The sequence below is a fragment of the Lutra lutra genome, chromosome 10 (assembly GCF_902655055.1).
Source record: "Lutra lutra chromosome 10, mLutLut1.2, whole genome shotgun sequence".
Taxonomy (NCBI): Eukaryota; Metazoa; Chordata; class Mammalia; order Carnivora; family Mustelidae; genus Lutra; species Lutra lutra.
In genome coordinates, this window is record NC_062287.1 from 100,893,942 (window position 1) to 100,908,201 (window position 14,260).

The 14,260-nt window shown below is 37.1% G+C and overlaps 1 pseudogene; it reads right to left on the minus strand.

Moving 5' to 3' along the window:
• Positions 1 to 7,559: 7,559 nt before the first annotated feature.
• On the minus strand, positions 7,560 to 8,492 carry LOC125079147 (olfactory receptor 5M3-like; annotated as a pseudogene).
• Positions 8,493 to 14,260: the final 5,768 nt, after the last annotated feature.

A 14,260-nucleotide genomic window follows, 5' to 3' on the forward strand; every position in this document is an offset into this window, starting at 1 on the left:
TTTCTCAACTCCAAGTCAGTATTTGTTATAAATCTCAGGGATAACTAGGAGGAAATAAATTTAAAAATCAAGTGTTGTTTATTTCTTAATTTATATTTTTATCCATGCCTCTTTTATATTTCTTTATTCACTATCTATGACTGAAAGTTACTAAGATGCCCTAGTACATAGCAGTTATATGAATATTGTGACTGAGACATACTGCTACTAAATATTGTGCTTAGTCAAACTTCCAAGACCACTTATATTTTTAAATATATATATATATATATATATTTTTTTTTTTACTTATTTCAGAGAGAGCATGAGCGGAGGGAGGGGGAGACAGAGAGAGTGAATCTCAAGCAGATTCACCACTAAACACAGCCCTATTTGATGCTTGATACAAGGACCCTGAGTTCAGGACCTGAGCCACACACACATCCCTCCAAGACTATTAAACATCTCTTGTTTCCAATATTGGCATGTTTAGAGGTTTCATATTTTAAGATATTTATGAAGGGTCATAATTCTCTCTTCAACTCAATGCAAAAATGATTTTTTACCTCATCACTTCTTCATTATAAGCATATTCTCCATGATTAAGAATGGAAGCCACTTAATCAAATAATTTACCAGCCCTAAGTGTTAGAGAAAATATTATTTTTAATCTAATCTCATGCTTCCACCCACTTAAATTAAAGAGCACAAACTAATCACATTGGTCATCAAAGCCAGGTATAAAGGGGTAAACTACTTAACTACATTCATTAATTTATACATATTCCCTGGATGTGGACTTCTTAGCATATAATTATAATCTACTAAATATTATTGACTATTATGTTATGGAGATTCCCCTATTGCATCACTCCATATTTCAAATTATATCAGTAAATACAGATTTTTTCCCCCACAAGACCAGGCATGAGAAAATATTCAGTATTCTCGTTAAAGAATTCTGTTTCTGTTGTTAGATTTGTGTTGAATTCTGGCTCCATGATGTAAGAACTTGAACTGGTTTTATATTTGTTTTCTTTGTCTTTCATTTCTCTATGCCTTAATATGATGCAACAGTAACAATAATACGCATTTCATTGTTTAATTATAAGTATGAAAAGACATTACATATTCACACATAATAAATACACAGGGCACAGTTATTACTAAATGCACTCCTGGAAATTATAGTTTCCATTAGTAGTTTGTAATAATCAAATGATCAAATCTCTGTAGAAAATATCTTTCTCTCTCTGTATCTCTCTGTCTCTTTCCTCCATCCTTCCCATTTCTCTGTCACTTCCATGTGCATAAATAGACACCTTCATACATAGATATCATGTATAGAATAATTAATGGTAATTACAAAGAATAAGAGAAGATAGGGGCACCTGAATGGCTCAGCCAGTTGGGCGACTCCCTCCTGTTGGGGTCATGATCCCAGGGTCCTTGGATCCAGCCCTGCTTTGGGCTCCCTGCTCAGCAGGAAGTCTGCTTCTCCTTCCCCCTCAGCTGCTCCCCTTGTTTGTGCTATCTAGCTTTTTCTAGCTCCTGCTCTCTCTCTAATAAATAAATAAAACCTTTAAAAAAATAAGAGAAGTTAAAATCTGAGATGCAAACTTAGTCTGACAGATCTGGATAGATATATTTTTATACCAACCTGAGAATGACGAGAAATATTCCCAGTAAGAATGCAGAAGTGAAAAGAAAATGCTACATGAGAGATGATAAGCAATGTATACCAGGTAAAAGAGAACCTGAAAGTCCACAAGAGAAGTTTCCCTTAAATCTTTGCCTTAGAGGAAAAAAAAAAAAGAAGAAGAAGAAGAACCAATTAAGAAGCTTTGCCTACAAAGAACTCTGGGGGCAACTAACCCTCTAGAGGGAAGTCCACACTGTTGAGTTTTGGTTTTTAATAGTAGGTTTGTACAATTTGGTTTTTCCCCAAACTCAAGTTATTTTGCATGCTTCCTGGATCCAAGAACACAGTTTGTTTTGGGTTTGCATCATGCTCAACTGGGTGATGGTTTCACTCAGTCTGTAAAAGTCAGTCTTGTGTTCTGCAGTCCTTGGTCTGTGCCACTGGGCTTTTCCAGTGAAAGGTGAAACAGGTAGCATCATTCCCTACAATGAAAACTGTATCATATCAGAGCAGGAAAATGTATCTGTTTCACATCCTTCATTTTATGAATAAGAACATGAGAAAGTTAGCAACAACAATAAAGCATATGTTACATTTGCACATGCTAACTTAATTTTCACCACCACCATCATTATTATGAAATCTATTTTACAGTCAAGAGACTTAGAGCTTGGAGAGTTTCAGTGACTTGCTCAAGGTCATATTTCTAATGAATCGGGGACTAGGTTCCTGATTCCAGACTTTGATTCCAGAGTTTGTACTGCTACTCATCTCAGTCCCAAAAGTAACTATTAATTGTGCAGATCAAAATCTCAACTACTGATCCAAAATGACTCTCATTTCTACTATATGACTGGTGTATATAATATATTTTATAGAGTATATTTTATCAAAGTCTTTATGAACTTGAAGGAACAAAAATATGTTCTTTGTATAGCTAAAATACACATTTGATCACTTTGCTTGAGTGCCTGGCAATGTCTGCCCTCCAAGTTGTTCCCTCTTCTGGCCTGACTGCTGAGTCATGCTCATACAGCTCTACTTTAGTTCCTGCAACAAGAGCCTATTTCAGCTTTGAGATCAGTGGAGGAATTGCTGTTTTCCCACCAAATCCATTCTTCTCTCATTGCAAGATTTTCAACAGAGCAATTGCCTTGTTCATGGCCCTACCTAGGATGGAGGCACATGGTAGATATACAAGAAATATTTTTTGACTAAAGAAAATGGTGAAATGATCTTTTCAATAGGTGAACTCTATAACTAAAAGAAACACATGTCTACCTATCACCTAGATATTTCTCAGAATAGTGTCGAGATGCTCCAGGCTTACCCTGAAACCATACTTTGGAATTGAGGAGTGTTGATTAAGTATATATGAGTTACAGCTCTGTGTGGGTCTTGAGAGTAACTGCTACTTGAGAGCATAAGTTTGCTACTTAGGACCAAAGGTTTACTGTCCACAGAAGTCTTGGGCCTACATCATAAACAGTAACCTACCTCTGACCCAGAATTTCTCTCAATGGTAAGTTAATTACATTTTATCCCCTCAAATATTGTGCTAAGTTTAATTTTTAAGGCCAACCTCTACAAGACACTAAAAAGCCTGATGTGATTGCTCTAGGTTTTATGTTAAAAGGTGGTTCTCAGTATAAAAAGCCAGGACAACTTCTCATTTAGCATGGAGAAATCGAGATAGGACAACTTGCACAGAGAAAGAAAGTTGAGTTTTTATTATTCTAACCAGAGATCTCTCCAGACCACAAAGATTATTTAATGCAATTATCTACCTATATGGGTCATGAAAAACTTATTTTCTTTTAAACATTTCCTTGAGGGTCCCTATGTAAAATTAATAATCTCCTCCCCTGTATTTCATACAACTTAGTTCATATCGCTTATGCTAACCTGTTATTCCTTTGATCTCATATTCTATTACTTTTCTCATATTCCTGGGTTCTAACAGCAATGGCCTCCAATTTTTCCTTGAATATTTAGTGAATATTTGCATTTAAACTCTTTTCTAGATGTTTCTTGTGCTTAGAGCACTACCTCCCCATACACATATAAGCACATGTGCATAGCTACTCTCTAGACCACTTTCATGAGGTTTTTGCTTATTGTCACCTTCTCCCATCCAAGTACTAACCAGCCCCAACCTTGCTTACCTTTTTTTTTTTTTTAAAGATTATTTATTTATTTATTTGACAGAGAGAGATCACAAGTAGACAGAGAGGAAGGCAGAGAGAGAGAGAGAGAGAGAGGGAAGCAGGCTTCCTGCTGAGCAGAGAGCCCGATGTGGGACTCGATCCCAGGACCCTGAGATCATGACCTGAGCCGAAGGCAGCGGCTTAACCCACTGAGCCACCCAGGCGCCCCCTGCTTAGCTTTTGAGATCAGACAAGATCAGGCGTGTTCAGGGTGGTCTGGCCGTAGATTTACCGTCACCTTCTCAATAAAAGTTATCTTCATTCTCATGCTTTAGTCAGAGAACCTATTATTATCCTACAATAATTTTTTTCAGATTTTGCCATACAATTACTAACTTATTATATGATTCCCTTGTATTTTATGATAATTGTTTTTGTATGTCTCACACCACTGGAATATAAGCTTCATGAGACCAAAGATTTCTTTTTCTGTTTGGTTCATTGATAACAAATACCTAAAACTGTGCTGGCTATATAATATACACTCAGCTAAAACTTGCTAGAGGAATGAGTGAACTGATTAAACAGCAGTTTAGCATGCTAAAAAATAGTACTAGATAAATAAAAGCAAATTTATATACAACATTATCAGTATTTTATAATTAGAGGGATAGAGAGTACACAAATAGTGGTAGTTGGAAGTTTTATGGAAATTAACGTTAAATTCTAGATTCAGACCATGAACAAAAATAAATTCTAAGTGGTTTAAATTAATTATAAATATTTTAAGTACATATTTTTCGTATGAAGTCTGTTCATATTGGTTAATATAATACTAGTAGTCAGAAAAATCTCTGAGATCCTCGGGACTTAGCATAGTCCCTATTGATATCTTATTCATATAACAGGCTAATGCAGATGTTACTGGGAGACCTTTCTTCCAGGGATTGAATGAGTTGGAACTTTTTCCTGTGACTCCACACCATCCCTGGGCTTCACAGACTTTTGTTTGTAACTGGAGAACAAACAAAAATAAAGGGTTAATAGACAGTGACTCATGCGAGACTGTTATGGTGAGGCTTGGGCATGTAATACACACTTCCACCTGCACAGCTGAGAAACACATCTAGTTTTCGGTTTTGTTTTATTTTTCACTAAAAGGGAAGACTGGATTTGGGGACAACATAACATACTCTACCACTAAACATTTGACAAAGGATCTCTTTATGACAACCCTGATGAAGAAACTCACAAGACGGAGTTTAGCTGATCTGACTACATACTTATTTAAAATGTTTTATTTTTAAAATATTTTTATTTAAATTCAATTAGCCTAGGTATCTAGTGTACAACAATTCATTAGTTGAATATAACACCCAGTGCTCATCATATCACATGCCCTCTTTAATTCCCATCACCCAGTTACCACATCCCCCCACATACCTCCCTTTCCACAACCCTCAGTTTGTTTCTCGGAGTCAAATCTCATATAGTTTGTCTCCCTCAATTTTTTCTTCCCATTCAGTTTTCCCTCCCTTCCCCTATTGTCTTCTGCACTATTCTTTATGGTCCACATATGAGTGAAACTATATGATAATTGTGGTTTTTGATTGACTTATTTCACTTAGCATAATACCCTCCAGTTCCATCCATTTCTATGTAAATGGCAGATTCCTGTCGATGGGTGATTAATATTCCATTGTATATTTGACCTCATCTTCTGTATCCATTCATCCATTGAAGGACATCTCAGCTCTGTGGACATTTCTGCTATGAACACGGCGGTGCAGGTGCCCCTTCTTTTCACTACATCTATATCTTTGGGGGTAAATACCCAGTAGTGCAATTGTGGGTTGTAAGGTAGCTCTATTTTTAATATCCTGAGGAATCTCCATACTGTTTTCCAGAGTGGCTGTACAAGCTTGCATTCCCTCCAACAGTATAAGATAGTTTCTCTTTCTCCTCACCAACATTTGTTTTTCCCTGTCTTGTTAATTTTAGCCATTCTGACTGGTATAAGGTGGTATCTCATTGTATAAATATGTTTTAAAAACACATTTCTAAACTAAATTAGAAGATGAACACCAAGCTGTAAACAAAGATGTGACATAAAATAGCCAGTCTATTCATCTAATTAACAAATACTTAGTAGCCACTTCTTATGTACAGTTTATAATGCTTGTATTACAATGATGATCAAGACAGAAATGGTTTCTTCTCTCATAGAACTTGATGTACAATGAGATAACATTTATAAAACTGAGAGTATCAGAGAAATAATTGCTTCAGTACAAAAAATATGAACTCTGCAAAAAAGAAATAGATAAAACAAAGCAAAAAAGAAGTAAAAATGAGGAAATTTTCTGGCTATAACTAGACTAAGTTTTACAATGTGTTGGTCAGGGTATAGCTATGTAGAGAAAGGAATTGTGCTCTTAGAGAGGTAGGCAGTTTGGATTTATAAAATTAAATGTAGTGAAAGTGGAAATAATGTAGTATAATAAGAAAACCCATAATATTATGACATGTAAGATTATAAGTGATATAATCATAGTGGTTATTTTATGTGACAACAAGTTGGATTCTAAAGGAAATTCTTCACTAAGAACTACTAGAAGTGCTATCCAGTTGACTACTCTGAAACACACACATACACATACACACTACACAAATATGCATACACATACATGTGTATACTTGTGAAACTTGTGAAAAAGATTATAGATTTTGTACATCACAATAACATTTAGCTGTTCATGCCTTGAAACCTTTATTTTTTTTAAAAAAAAGCATTTTTGAAACTGAGGCAATAATATTCTAAAAAAAGATAGATCATGTGTTATATATGAACAATGGTGTGTTCACTTGAAAGTCTGATATGAGACATATGACAAGATATACAAAGGCAAGTGCTAGAAACACTAAGGGTTCGATAGTTTCTTACTGCCACCAAACCCAATTGAAATATTTAAAAAAAAAAATAAAAGAAAAAAAAAGAGTAACGCTATCTCTACACTCCCCCAAATTTTCTATAGGTAACTTGTTGAAATGTATTTATTGAAATAAAATCCAAGTTCCGAAACTCACTGAGATTGTGTTATCACCTTCTGATAGTCATTGTAAGAAAAGACATAAAATGAAAAAAAAAAAGACATAAAATGGATCTTAAATGGATACCATAGGATGACAAGTATGTTCACTAGAAATGAAGTTTATTGAATTAATTACTATATCTGAAAGGCAGACAATCATCTAGTATAAAGTCACGTTAATTACCATGGTTATATAAATCTTATGATATCATATCCTACGTAAAATATCCAATTGTCAGGGATGTCGTCTCCAATTTTAACAATGCCTCCTGGTGAAATTATATTCAACTGAAGCATTTTAAGATAACAACCTATCATCTCAAACCAATACCTATTCTAGGTGCAAGAAGACACCATTACAGTTCTTTTAAAATCATACTCGAAAGAGTGACTTGTGAGGTATTGAGAAGCCATGAACAAACATTCCCAGTCACAAAATAAACTACTGAATTTGACACTGGGGGAAAGGGAAAGAATGGATGCTATTGTTAACACATCTTATCATCTCAGGTCTCAGAGACCCAGAGAGTCTGGTCTACAATATGCCTCCCTTCTCTTGGTGCTATTACTCCCGTCTCAATTATGTATTCTTTGTCTATTTATTGAAAACAGAAATAACAAATTTTCTCAGAATGATTTGAAAGTCAATTTACACTCCTAGTGAACTATGGGTCTCATTCTGCATTTGAAGTTTCCGTTTTATTTAGTTAAAATTGTTCTACTGACTGCTTTGCTCATGGCCTCCTTTACATCTTTGTTCCTGAGACTGTAGATCATGGGATTCAACATAGGAATTACTGTGGTGTAAAACACAGCCACCATCTTGCCCTGTTCCACAGACTCTTCCTTTGGACTTCTGAGGTACATGAAGAATAGGGTTCCATAAAATATAGTGACAGCTGTCAAGTGGGAACCACATGTGGAGAAGGCTTTCTTTCTTCCTTCTGTGGAGCGTATCCTTAAGATGGCAATGAGGATAAATACGTAGGAGATGATAATGACTAGCAAGGAATAAGAGAAGTTGAGACCTGCCAAGGTGCACATGGTGTATTCTTTGATGAAGGTTCCTGCACAGGCCATTTTGATGAGGGCTGGGTCTGCACAGTAGAAGTGGTTGATCTCAATGTTCCCACAGAACTACAAACCATGAGTCCACAGTGTTGAGATCAAACTAATGAAGAAGCCATATAGATAAGGAAAAGAGTTCAGTCAAATACAGATGGTCCTTGACATCCGGCTGCTATAGAGCAGAGGGTTGCCAATTGCCATGTATCTGTCAAAGGCCATAACGGCAAGGATGAACACCTCTACGTGGACAACGGCAATGAAGAAAAAGCACTGCACTATACAGCCAGGATAGGAAATGGTTTTGATCTCAGCTACTGGATTTTCTAACATCTTCGGCATGACATTAGAGGAGAACCACACATCTGCAAAAGATAAGTGACTAAGGAAAAAGTACATGGGGCTGTTGAGCTGGGGACTGATCCTGATTAGTATGATCATGCCAATGTTCCCAATCAGTGTGATAATGTAGATCAGTAAGAACACCACAAAGAAAAGGAGTTGTAGTTCAGGACAACTGGTTAATCCCAAAAGAATAAATTCTGTCACATCAGTAAAATTGAGCATTTTCTTAAATCTGGTCCAGGTAAAGATGTATGTTATCTAATAAAATAAACAGAAATCACAAAATACACAGACCAAATATAGCTGTTCTTGTTGTATAAAATCATTTCTTAACCCATTCTTTTTCAATTCCTCTGCTAGTTTTCTTTTTGTGTTTTTTTTCCCCTCAGATATCTTTTCTTCAGTATCTCTTTCTCTTATGCATGTAACTCTGTATGAAATTTTTTATAGAGAAAATAGGAAAATAATATAAAATTATAGAAATACACCAACAGAACTTGTGATAGTATTCTTGTCTACACAAAAATTTTAAGAGGGGTGCCTGGATGGTTCAGTCAGTTAAGTGACTGACTTGATTTCAGATCAGGTCAAGAACTCAGGGTTGTGAGATCGAGCCCAGCATCAGTCTCCATCTTCATATGGGGATCTGCTTTGGATCTACTCTCCTTCTCCTACTACCCCTCCCCTCCCTCTCTCTAAAATGAATATATAAATCTTAAAGAAAATAATGCTAGCAGTCATAACAATCTCTGGAATCTTGGTGGTTTTGCACAGTAGAAGTTGTTATCTTATTCATATAGCAGGCTAATGCAGATGTTACTGGGAGACCTTCCTTCCAGTGACTGAATGAGCCCTGGTCAGAATCCTTACTTGGAATGAACCTGCTTAAGATTCTCTCTCTTCCTCCTTTACCTGTTACCCCTCTCTTTCCTCTCTCTCCTTCTCAAAAACAAAAACAAACAAAAATCAGAAGGAGAATATTTGTTCTTGCTAGTTCCTGAAAAGAAAATACCTTTTTTTTTTAATTTTTTTTAATTTTTTTTCAGCATAACAGTATTCATTATTTTTGCACCACACCCAGTGCTCCATGCAATCCATGCCCTCTACAATACCCACCACCTGGTGCCCCCAACCTCCCACCCCCCACCCCTTCAAAATTCTCAGATCGTTTTTCAGAGTCCATAGTCTCTCATGGTTCACCTCCCCTTCCAATATCCCTCAACTCCCTTCTCCTCTCCATCTCCCCTTGTCCTCCATGCTATTTGTTATGCTCCACAAATAAGTGAAACCATATGATAATTGACTCTCTCTGCTTGACTTATTTCACTCAGCATAATCTCTTCCAGTCCCGTCCATGTTGCTACAAAACTTGGGGATTCATCCTTTCTTTCTTTCTTTTTTTTTTTTTTTTACAGCTTTATAAACATATATTTTTATCCCCAGGGGTACAGGTCTGCAAATCGCCAGGTTTACACACTTCACAACACTCACCATAGCACATACCCTCCCCGATATCCATAACCCCACCCCCTCTCCCAACCCCCTCCCCCCATCAACCCTCAGTTTGTTTTGTGAGATTAGGAGTCACTTATGATTTGTCTCCCTCCCAATCCCATCTTGTTTCATTTACTCTTCTCCTACCCCCTCAAACCCCCCATGTTGCATCTCCTCTCCCTCATATCAGGGAGATCGTATGATAGTTGTCTTTCTCCGATTGACTTATTTCGCTAAGCATGATACCCTCTAGTTCCATCCACGTCGTCGCAAATGGCAAGATTTCATTTCTTTTGATGGCTGCATAGTATTCCATTGTGTATATATACCACATCTTCTTTATCCATTCGTCTGTAGATGGACATCTAGGTTCTTTCCATAGTTTGGCTATTGTAGACATTGCTGCTATAAACATTCGGGTGCATGTGCCCCTTCGGATCACTATGTTTGTATCTTTAGGGTAAATACCTAGCAGTGCAATTGCAGGGTCATAGGGTAGTTCTATTTTCAACATTTTGAGGAACCTCCATGCTGTTTTCCAGAGTGGTTGCACCAGCTTGCATTCCCACCAACAGTGTAGGAGGGTTCCCCTTTCTCCACATCCGCGCCAGCATCTGTCATTTCCTGACTTGTTAATTTTAGCCATTCTGACTGGTGTGAGGTGATATCTCATGGTGGTTTTGATTTGTATTTCCCTGATGCCGAGTGATATGGAGCACTTTTTCATGTGTCTGTTGGCCATCTGGATGTCTTCTTTGCAGAAATGTCTGTTCATGTCCTCTGCCCATTTCTTGATTGGATTATTTGTTCTTTGGGTGTTGAGTTTGCTAAGTTCTTTATAGATTTTGGACACTAGCCCTTTATCTGATATGTCATTTGCAAATATCTTCTCCCATTCTGTTAGTTGTCTTTTGGTTTTGTTCACTGTTTCCTTTGCTGTGCAAAAGCTTTTGATCTTGATAAAATCCCAAAAGTTCATTTTTGCCCTTGCTTCCCTTGCCTTTGGTGATGTTCCTAGGAAGATGTTGCTGCGGCTGACGTCGAAGAGGTTGCTGCCTGTGTTCTCCTCGAGGATTTTGATGGATTCCTTTCTCACATTGAGATCCTTCATCCATTTTGAGTCTATTTTCGTGTGTGGTGTAAGGAAATGATCCAATTTCATTTTTCTGCATGTGGCTGTCCAATTTTCCCAACACCATTTATTGAAGAGGCTGTCTTTGTTCCATTGGACATTCTTTCCTGCTTTGTCGAAGATGAGTTGACCATAGAGTTGAGGGTCCATTTCTGGGCTCTCTATTCTGTTCCATTGATCTATGTGTCTGTTTTTGTGCCAGTACCATGCTGTCTTGATGATGACAGCTTTGTAATAGAGCTTGAAGTCCGGAATTGTGATGCCACCAACTTTGGCTTTCTTTTTCAATATTCCTTTGGCTATTCGAGGTCTTTTCTGGTTCCATATAAATTTTAGGATTATTTGTTCCATTTCTTTGAAAAAAATGGAGGGTACTTTGATAGGAATTGCATTAAATGTGTAGATTGCTTTAGGTAGCATAGACATTTTCACAATATTTATTCTTCCAATCCAGGAGCATGGAACATTTTTCCATTTCTTTGTGTCTTCCTCAATTTCTTTCATGAGTACTTTATAGTTTTCTGAGTATAGATTCTTAGTCTCTTTGGTTAGGTTTATTCCTAGGTATCTTATAGTTTTGGGTGCAATTGTAAATGGGATGGACTCCTTAATTTCTCTTTCTTCTGTCTTGTTGTTGGTGTAGAGAAGTGCAACTGATTTCTGTGCATTGATTTTATATCCTGACATTTTACTGAATTCCTGTACAAGTTCTAGCAGTTTTGGGGTGGAGTCTTTTGGGTTTTCCACATAGAGTATCATATCATCTGCGAAGAGTGATAGTTTGACTTCTTCTTTGCCGATTTGGATGCCTTTAATTTCCTTTTGTTGTCTGATTGCTGAGGCTAGGACTTCTAGTACTATGTTGAATAGCAGTGGTGATAACGGACATCCCTGCCGTGTTCCTGACCTTAGCGGAAAAGCTTTCAGTTTTTCTCCATTGAGAATGATATTTGCGGTGGGTTTTTCATAGATGGCTTTGATAATATTGAGGTATGTGCCGTCTGTCCCTACACTTTGAACAGTTTTGATCAGGAAGGGATGCTGTACTTTGTCAAATGCTTTTCAGCATCTATGGAGAGTATCATATGGTTCTTGTTCTTTCTTTTATTAATGTGTTGTATCACATTGATTGATTTGCAGATGTTGAACCAGCCTTGCAGCCCTGGAATAAATCCCACTTGGTCGTGGTGAATAATCCTTTTAACGTACTGTTGAATCCTATTGGCTAGTATTTTGGCGAGAATTTTCGCATCTGTGTTCATCAAGGATATTGGTCTGTAGTTCTCTTTTTTGTTGGGATCCTTGTCTGGTTTTGGGATCAAGGTGATGCTGGCCTCATAAAATGAGTTTGGAAGTTTTCCTTCTATTGCTATTTTTTGGAACAGTTTCAGGAGAATAGGAATTAGTTCTTCTTTAAATGTTTGGTAGAATTCCCCCGGGAAGCCGTCTGGCCCTGGGCTTTTGTTTGTTTGGAGATTTTTGATGACTGTTTCAATCTCCTTACTGGTTATGGGTCTGTTCAGGCTTTCTATTTCTTCCTGGTTCAGTTGTGGTAGTTTATATGTCTCTAGGAATGCATCCATTTCTTCCAGATTGTCAAATTTGTTGGTGTAGAGTAGCTCATAGTATGTTCTTATAATTGTCTGTATTTCTTTGGTGTTCGTTGTGATCTCTCCTCTTTCATTCATGATTTTATTTATTTGGGTCCTCTCTCTTTTCTTTTTGATAAGTCTGGCCAGGGGTTTATCAATCTTATTAATTCTTTCAAAGAACCAGCTCCTAGTTTCGTTGATTTGTTCTATTGTTTTTTTGGTTTCTATTTCATTGATTTCTGCTCTGATCTTTATGATTTCTCTTCTCCTGCTGGGTTTAGGGTTTCTTTCTTGTTCTTTCTCCAGCTCCTTTAGGTGTAGGGTTAGGTTGTGTACCTGAGGCCTTTCTTGTTTCTTGAGAAAGGCTTGTACCGCTATATATTTTCCTCTCAGGACTGCCTTTGTTGTGTCCCACAGATTCTGAACTGTTGTGTTTTCATTATCATTTGTTTCCATAAATTTTTTCAATTCTTCTTTGATTTCCTGGTTGACCCATTCATTCTTTAGAAGGATGCTGTTTAGTCTCCATGTATTTGGGTTCTTTCCAAATTTCCTCTTGTGATTGAGTTCTAGCTTCAGAGCATTGTGGTCTGAAAATATGCAGGGAATGTTCCCAATCTTTTGATACCAGTTGAGACTTGATTTAGGACCAAGAATGTGATCTATTCTGGAGAATGTTCCATGTGCACTAGAGAAGAATGTGTATTCTGTTGCTTTGGGATGAAATGTTCTGAATATATCTGTGATGTCCATCTGGTCCAGTGTGTCATTTAAGGCCTTGATTTCCTTGTTGATCTTTTGCTTGGATGATCTGTCCATTTCAGTGAGGGGAGTATTAAAATCCCCTACTATTATTGTATTCTTGTCGATGTGTTTCTTTGATTTTGTTATTAATTGGTTTATATAGTTGGCTGCTCCCACGTTAGGGGCATAGATATTTAAAATTGTTAGATCTTCTTGTTGGACAGTTCCTTTGAGTGTGATATAGTGTCCTTCCTCATCTCTTATTATAGTCTTTAGCTTAAAATCTAATTGATCTGATAGAAGGATTGCCACTCCTGCTTTCTTCTGATGTCCATTAGCATGGTAAATTCTTTTCCACCCCCTCACTTTAAACCTGGAGGTGTCTTCGTGTTTAAGATGAGTTTCTTGTAGGCAACATATAGATGGGTTTTGTTTTTTTATCCATTCTGATACCCTGTGTCTTTTGATTGGGGCATTTAGCCCATTAACATTCAGGGTAAGTATTGAGAGATATGAATTTAGTGTGATTGTATTGCCTGTAAGGTGACTGTTATTGAATATTGTCTCTGTTTCTTTCTGATCTACTACATTTAGGGTCTCTCTTTGCTTAGAGGACCCCTTTCAATATTTCCTGTAGAGCTGGTTTGGTATTTGCAAATTCTTTCAGTTTTTGTTTGTCCTGGAAGCTTTTAATCTCTCCTTCTATTTTCAATGATAGCCTAGTTGGATATAGTATTCTTGGCTGCATGTTTTTCTCATTTAGTACTCTGAATATATCATGCCAGCTCTTTCTGGCCTGCCAGGTCTCTGTGGATAAGTCTGCTGCCAATCTAATATTTTTACCATTGTACGTTACAGACTTCTTTTCCCGGGCTGCTTTCAGGATCTTTTCTTTGTCACTAAGACTTGTAAATTTTACTATTAGGTGACGGGGTGTGGACCTATTCTTATTGATTTTGAGGGGGGTTCTCTGAACCTCCTGGATTTTGATGCTTGTTCCCTTTGCCATATTGGGGAAATTCTCTCCA